The sequence below is a fragment of the Crocodylus porosus genome, unplaced genomic scaffold (assembly GCF_001723895.1).
Source record: "Crocodylus porosus isolate Cpor-Errol unplaced genomic scaffold, CroPor_comp1, whole genome shotgun sequence".
Taxonomy (NCBI): domain Eukaryota; kingdom Metazoa; phylum Chordata; order Crocodylia; family Crocodylidae; genus Crocodylus; species Crocodylus porosus.
Window position 1 is genome coordinate 11,594,875 of NW_017728920.1, and position 7,578 is coordinate 11,602,452.

General features: G+C 49.9%; 1 long non-coding RNA gene across 1 annotated transcript in view; it reads left to right on the forward strand.

Moving 5' to 3' along the window:
- LOC109312574 overlaps window positions 1–7,374 on the forward strand; it is a 14,440-nt gene extending 7,066 nt beyond the window's left edge. Inside the window, exon 3 of the long non-coding RNA XR_002101860.1 lies at window positions 7,242–7,374. This is a non-coding gene — a long non-coding RNA (uncharacterized LOC109312574). The remainder of the gene's footprint in view (window positions 1–7,241) is intronic.
- Window positions 7,375–7,578: the final 204 nt, after the last annotated feature.

Below are 7,578 nucleotides of genomic sequence, written 5' to 3' on the forward strand. Positions count from 1 at the left end.
GACGAAAACACCATCTGAGCTCCCAGAGCCCTAAGCCCTGCTCCCAACTTCCTGTAGCGCCTCATGACCTGGCTGGGGGTGCTCCGAGCCGTGTCATTGGTGCCCACGTGAATAATATCCCATTATCAATACTAGGGACTGTCAAGCAGTTGAGTTAAATCACAAAGAAGGAATAAAGTCGGTCTTCGGTCTTTTGGTTACATTTCTGTATATTTCAAAACCAATAGCTTAACTAGGGGCCAGAAGCAAACTGTAAAACAGCATAGACTACAAAACAAGTGTGATATATTGATATGTCTATATGTGGGCATTTAATGTGCATTAGCTCAACTTGAAGCTCATTAAGGGAACATGTATACACATACATGCAATTAACACACCTTAAAAATGGTGATTTTAGGGAAATTGGGCATTTATGCACATACTGCAGTCTGCTCTTACACACCAGAAACCCAGCCTTGATTAATCATGTATGCTGAGAACACCAATTGATGCACCCAGTTCTGTGTTGCGTGCATTTGTTAAAACAGTAAAATGCATGCCTATGCTCATAAAATGGCAGCAGTGCACTTTGAAACTGAAACTTTGATGTATTAGTTCAACTTAGCTCAAAAGCACACCACTGCCATTTTCTCAGCTCTGACACGCATTTCACCATTTATACAAATGTACGTGACATAGTACCAGGGGCTTTTAAAAGCACCTGGCACTACAGTGTGTGATTGTGTACAGATGCCCATTGTGCCTAAATTTGAAACCTGCATAAAGCAAATATCAAATTTGGCACGATTAGTTAAAGTGCATTAACATACATGTAGATGTGTTAATGCACATTAATGCACGGACTTTAGTGCTGGGCCTGCCCATCCACTAGGGGGCAGGCCATAGCCCAGCCCCAGGGCTCCTGGCTGGTCACCTCTCCTCCTCCTCCAGGGCTGAGCTGCTCTCTAACAGCCCCTAGCTGCAGGCTATAAAAGCCTTTGTGCCTTGGGGCACAAAGCAAAGGGATCCTGAAGGAGCCAGCATGGTCTGCAGGAGTTCTGCTTTCTATGGCAGCAGAGCCAGCATCTGCTCCCTGCTGCAGGTACCGCAGTAAAACACCTCTGCCACATAGCTTGCAGTCCCTTCCTGTGCTCCTGTCCTGGTCTGGTATCTCAGGGACAGCTGTGAGGGGGCCCAGAGAGCTGATACAAGGAGCATGTCCAGCACATTGTCCTTGTTGAGCCCTGGCTATGTCCCCATGCACATCCCAAGTTCCTAGCCCCCCAACTGGACCTGTGAGGATGTGCACAACCTTATGGTGCTCGGGGGAAGGGCTGAATCTAGAGGCAGTTCACATGGGGCAGGTGCTTAAACACCCACATTTATGAAACCATTTCATCTGGGGTGCATGTGCAAGGCCACTCTCACATGTCACAGCAGTGCTGCATGAAGACCAAGGTCTTACAGGCACAGTGGGTGGCTGTGACTGACTTCAATCATTGGTTCAGTCATGCCTAGAAGACCAGGCCCTTCATATGTGAGCTGACCCACATTTTGGTGCCCCGGGAGACAGGCCATACCCCTGTAAGTGCCACCAACAGGGGCGGCCTGCCCTCAGCTGCACCCTGCCCTGACACCTCAGGTGACATGTCAATGGAGAAGGGAACCTCGGGCTTCCAGCACCCCTCCCAGGCTGCTGCATCCACTGGCAGCTCAGCAACTGCCTTGCCCTTTGCCCAGCTCCACAGCCCACTACAAGGAGTGGCTGGCTATGTAAAGAGGTAAAAAAAAGCCTCTTTTCAATGCATAGCTATAGATGGAAGCAAATACCCTTCCCTTTCCTCAACAATGGACCAGAAGCCATCATGGGAGCCATGCTTTATTAGCAGTTGCTCCATCTGGTTTGGAGCTCCCCTAAGCTGTGCCAGAATTTCTAGCCTGCCACTGAAACCAGAGGGAAGGCAGAACAGGCACAGGAAGGGAACACAAGCCCTGGAGTATCAGAATGTTTGAGCAGAAACCACAGGAGATGGGGAGAGGGCTGATTCTCAGCCTGGGAGCTCAGAGGAGACACTCCCAGGACACTGCCATCAAGCCTGCAGTGGTGAAAGCTGCAAGGAAAGCCAGTAGGAAGCCATGCCAAGAGGACAAGGTAGGCACAGGAGAGACAACAACTGCCAAATAAGGTCTTTTGTTTTATCTTCTATTTTACTTTCACTTTGGATGGTGGGGAATCTAGTAAACTGAGTTCCAGCCACCTGGAAAAGGGAAAGCCAGCAACAGTCCTAGGACAGAGGGAGACTGGTCAAAAAATAGTACTACATTACTCAAATGGAGCTGAGTTAATAAGGGCCAGTAAAAGGGTTTGTCCCTCATGGGGAACTGACCTGTACACCATAGAAGCACTGGGAACCAATGCCAAAGTGCTTAAAGCCAATATAAATGCCCATGTTTGTAGGAGAAATCAACCAGGAATTATCCTATGTGCCTTTATTTATTTATTTGGTTTCTTTTATTTGATAGGGCCGTAGCCTGATGCCCTCAGGACTGAATTATGACGTTGCTGGAGGCCTCAGCCAGCAGTCACAATGGCACTAGGGGCTGAAATACTTACCTGACTTACAGTTTCCTTGCTTTGTGTTGTTCTTCATTTCTCTTCCATTTACCAAGCCTCATCAGAACTACCTTTGGGGCCAGCTTAGCTGCCATGACCTTAAATCAGGAATGAGACAACTATGGGCCTAAAGGATCAAAGAAAAGAAAGAGAATGCCCATTGAGAGCCAAGGTCATGACTGATGCTTTAACAACTGGATGGTGCTTGGACAGGGTGCAGGAGAGGTAGGAGCTCCAAAGAAGAATTGGACCCGGCTCATCCAGGCCAATACATAGTTGACTAGATCACCTCCTGACAAATAAATCTTCAACACCAAGATGTGGCATGTGAGAATCAGGTGGCATTTGCTGAGTGTTTGAATTGGGCGAGTCCACTTCCTTTATGGCCCAGTCTCACTCAGCACAGGACCACCAGGACCCATGGTCCTATCCTTTATTATTGGGCCGACACCTCTGGCTGCCAGCTCCTCCTTGGGGTGCGGTGGGGAAGGCCCTGGTCATACCTGGCCTACTGCACACCATAGTCCATGGACACTGGGTGCATCTGGATGCCACTGTTGATGGTGAGCCCCATGCTGAGCCACCAGCCTCACCAGCCCCAGATACTTGGTAACTCCTGAACTGGGGAGGGCCCTCCCAGACCTGCCCCTGCCCCCTATCCAGGCCACCCACCCTCCCCTCTCCCCAGGTTCCTCTCCTCACAGCATGCAGAGAGTCAGGACACAGTTCAAAACTTTGAGCATCCCATGTCCCAGTAGCTGAGTAGGCACAGACTTCTTGCATGCTGAAGAAGGCACTGATGCTGGAAGCAACATCTTTCAGGGCAGTGGGGTTCAGGGATGTTTATCACTACCACAGGTAGCCCTCTGGGTGGCAGCAGAGGTTGCAGGGAGTCCAGGCTGGCCCCTCACAACTTCATAGCTCAGAGTCCTGAACAGGGGCACAGGCGTGCCTGGGGTACCAGCGAAATGATCAGCATCAGGGACTAGTGGCTCAGGCTGCCCTCTTCCTGCAAAAGCAGCTCATCACACACTGCTCTTGGTGCAGTGGTGGTGTGGAGGAAGGGGGATAGCCCAAGGGTACCTCCCCAGAGAGGCCTCCAGTAGGGAGGCAGGGGTGCCACCAGCCCTTTGCCCAAGTTGTCCATGGGCCCCTCGCCCAAGTGCCATGGGCTGGTCAGCAGTACAGCAGAGCAGCTAGCCTGCAGGTCAGAAGTGGGATCTGGAGCTGTGGCAGCAGGTGCTGCCAGCAGCCTGGCCTGACCCACCCTGGGAAGGGGGCAGGAGAGGCAGGCTGTCTGCTCCTATCAGGTTACTTACCCCAGGGGATCAATAAGGGCTGAGCAGGCTTGGCTGGTGACTGCCCTGGCCCATCACTTACTAGACAGCTTACCATGTTCCCAGAGCACCCATGCATGGCTAACCTCTGAAATGAAGCTGGGTAGCTCAGGGCCCTGGTGCAGTGCATCTTATCTCTGTGCACTGGAAACTCACACAAAAGGCTTCTGTCTCTTTCCTGTGAAGGGCTAACATCTGGATGCAGAGGCCCTGTAGGAGTGCCACATCAGAGTCGCCACCACCTGCCACTGGAGCTGCCCAGATGGTCCAGCTATGCCAGTGGTGCAACATGGAGTGGGCCTTCCTTCTCCAGCAGCTGTTGGTAGTAGCTGAGAACTGGGCAGTGCAGATGTGGGTGCAGAAGCATGTGCAGGATGCACAGGAGCAGGCCTAGTGGGAGGAAGACATCATCCAGGAGACCACCCAGGAGGAGGCACAGGACTGGGCACAGCAGGAGCACCGGCCCTGGCTGGAGGCCCTGGAGCAGTGCTGTGTGGAGCTGGTCCAGCAGTAACTGGCCATCCAGGGCTGGGCAGTGGAGCCTGCATCCAGGCTCCCCATGACAGGTCCTGGCCCTTGCCCTGCAGGGCCCCTGGATCCCACTGTCTGTCTTGCAGCAGGACTACACCTGCAGGAGCCCCTGCTGTTCACTGTGGCCCACAAACCCATGGGGGACCTGTCCATGGCTAGGTTGCTGGTCATCTGTTGCCAGGCTCTGTGCCCTGGGTTCCCCCACTGCACAGCCCCCCAGTTAAGGACTCAGAGACAGACTAAGACTGATGTATATAGTTTTCAGTTTGGAAAACTGAGAGGACTATAAGTTTTCATTACAACTGTGCATGTCCTGGAATGGCGTGGGAGGGTGGGGAGGGGGTTAGGGGTGTCTGGGTGGCAGGGGATGTATGTTTTGGCAGGGATGGCTAGGTGCTTCTCTGTGTCCTGGCCATTTAGGTGGGGCTGGAGCTGGTGCAGCAGGTTCTCAGTGGTGGTTCTGGTCATACAGAATGTGTTGACTCCCTGGTCATTGTCCCATTCTTTCAGCACAACATGCTACCACCAGTCCTGGCTGGTATGGCAGGCCCAGAGGCAGCAGGGCTACTAGATCAGCACAGCAATGGCAGTTCCAGGAGTGGTGTCCTGGAGCCCATGGTCACCAGGGCTGGTAGGCCCAGCTGTACAGTGATTGGGGTCCCAGAAGGCCATGTACCAGTAGTCCAGCAGATGGCCAGAGCAGATGTGGGAGTCCAGCAGTGCTAGGTGGCTGAGTCGCAGGTGGACAGAATAGTGGCAGACAAGCAGAACAGCTGTGGCAGCCCTGAGAAGGGAAGCCCTCTCCTTGGGTGCCAGGGCCAGGAAGTACAGCTCCAGCAGAAACAGAGCAGGTATGTGCTGCCTGTGTCTCTGCCCATGCTGCTGCTCTGGCACAGGAAAAGCCATCCCAGAAGTCACAGTATGGAGGGTGTGCCTTCAGCATGGCTGCCAAGTGCTGGCAGCCATGAGTTTGGAGGCTGGAGCAACCCCCCATCCCCACTGGCCACAAAGGCAGGGTTGAAGCAAGTTGGGACTAAAGTTAGTGTCCCAAATCCTACCATGTGTATTAAATTCAAGTGTGCTTAAATTCACGCATAGACATGACCTCCATGTGTAAAATTATAATTGAGATCAGTATATATTCTGCATTAACTTGAATTTTCAAAATTTTTTTTGAAAAAGGTGTTCCAATTATAGTTCCTGAGGCTGGAAAAGCAGAGTGATTACATGATTCAGGTTCTTCTAACTAGAGAGACATGGCCTCACACTGACTAAAATATATCTATAAATCTGTGTGTGTGTGTGTGAAATACCATGCATTTCAAGACTTTCTAGGCTTACACTTATGTAAGAAGAAAGTTGGATAAGGAAATTTTATGCCAGCTGTATGTGTGGTATGGCATCCCAATACATCTCAGTTGTTGGTGGACACACAGTTATTTAATAGAAGCATGTGGTACACTGTGTAAGAGAACAGTCATAGCAAAGGAACAGTTCCAAATTCTATTCCTTGTGGCCAGTTAGGGAGGGAAAAATAGGGCCCTCTCTTGTGCCAAAATCTAAAGGCATACTATAAAAAGTAGCTTAGTTCTATAAGAGAAGGTCATGAACTAACAAAACCTAAAGAGTCTTATTTTTGTATTTTGCTATGAGCCAAAATGACAAATCAAGAAAATCCAAGATCTCTATACAATATTAGACATTTTGTAGCATTGCTGGTTCCTTAACTGCATCCATCTAACTCATACAGAGCACGTCTGAATATGCTATTAGCATGTAGCAATAAACTCTAGCACTCATGAGTTGATGAGATCTCATTCGGGAATCCCTGGAGCAGCCTCTCAGGGATTTATGTCCATGGCAGCAAATGGAAGGAAAGGTGATCACAAAAACAGGGTGAACAGAGGCTAACTGGCCATCAGGAAGTGCCACAGCCACTCCTGGGACAAGTCTTTGTTACACCTTGTCTCTAACTGAGCTTTGGGTTGCCTTTGTCCCATCAGCTTGTGGCAGCAGGAAATAGGTTTTCTAGGCACAGGGTATCAGAGTTTTCTGGTGGGATGAGCTAAGGAGTTCCTATTGTCATGGAATTTAAATCCCTTGTCTGGCAATCTGGCTGGGGCTTCTGTTTGCAGGGGTTCAAAAGTTCCTAGCAAGCAGAGCAGTCATGTGTTTGGGATCTGTTCTTAGAATCATATAAAATTAGTGTTGGAAAGGGCCTCAGGAGGTCACTTAGTCTAACCCCCTGCTCAAAGATGATCCCAGCCAAGGTTTTGTCCATCTGGGGCTTAAAAACCTCCAATGGGGAAGATTCCACAAGCTCTCCAGGTAACCTGTTTCAGTGTTTTGCTACCCTCCTAATGAGAGGGGGTTTTTTTCTAATATCCAACCTAAACTTACCTTGCTTCAATTTGAGACCATTGCTCCTTGTTCTCTCACCTATCAGCACTGAGAACATTCTAGCTCCATCCTCTTTGGAATCACCTTTAAGATAGTTGAAGACTGCTATTAAATCCTCTATATCTTATCTTCTCTAGATTAAATGAACCCAGTTCCCTCAGCCTCTTCTCATAAATCATGTGTTGTAGGCCCCTAAACATTTTTGTTGCCCTCCACTGGACTCCCTCCAATTTTTCCACATCTTTTTTTGTAGTGGGGGGCTCAAAACTTGACACAATACTCCAGATGTGGCCTCACCAGGACTGAATAGAGGGGAATAATAACTTTGCTTGATCTGCTGGTAACACTTCTACCAATGCAGCTGAGTGCAGCATTAGCAGCATTAGTTTTGCTGACAACAGGGGCACACTGTTGGCTCATATTCATCTTGTTGTCCACTGTTACCCCCGGGTCATTTTCTGGAGAGCTGCTGCATAATTTGTCAGTCCTCAGCCTGTACCGGTGCATGGGATTGTTCTGTTCTAAGTGCAGGACCCTACCTCCAGAGTATATACTACTCCCTCCCTCACCCCCCACCCTACAACTTGCCATCTGAAGACTTGCTAAGGGTGAACTCTATGCCATCTTCCAGGTCATTAATGAAGATATTGAACAAAACTGACTCAAGGACTGGCCCCTGGTGCACTCCACTTGATGCTGGCTGCAAACTAGATG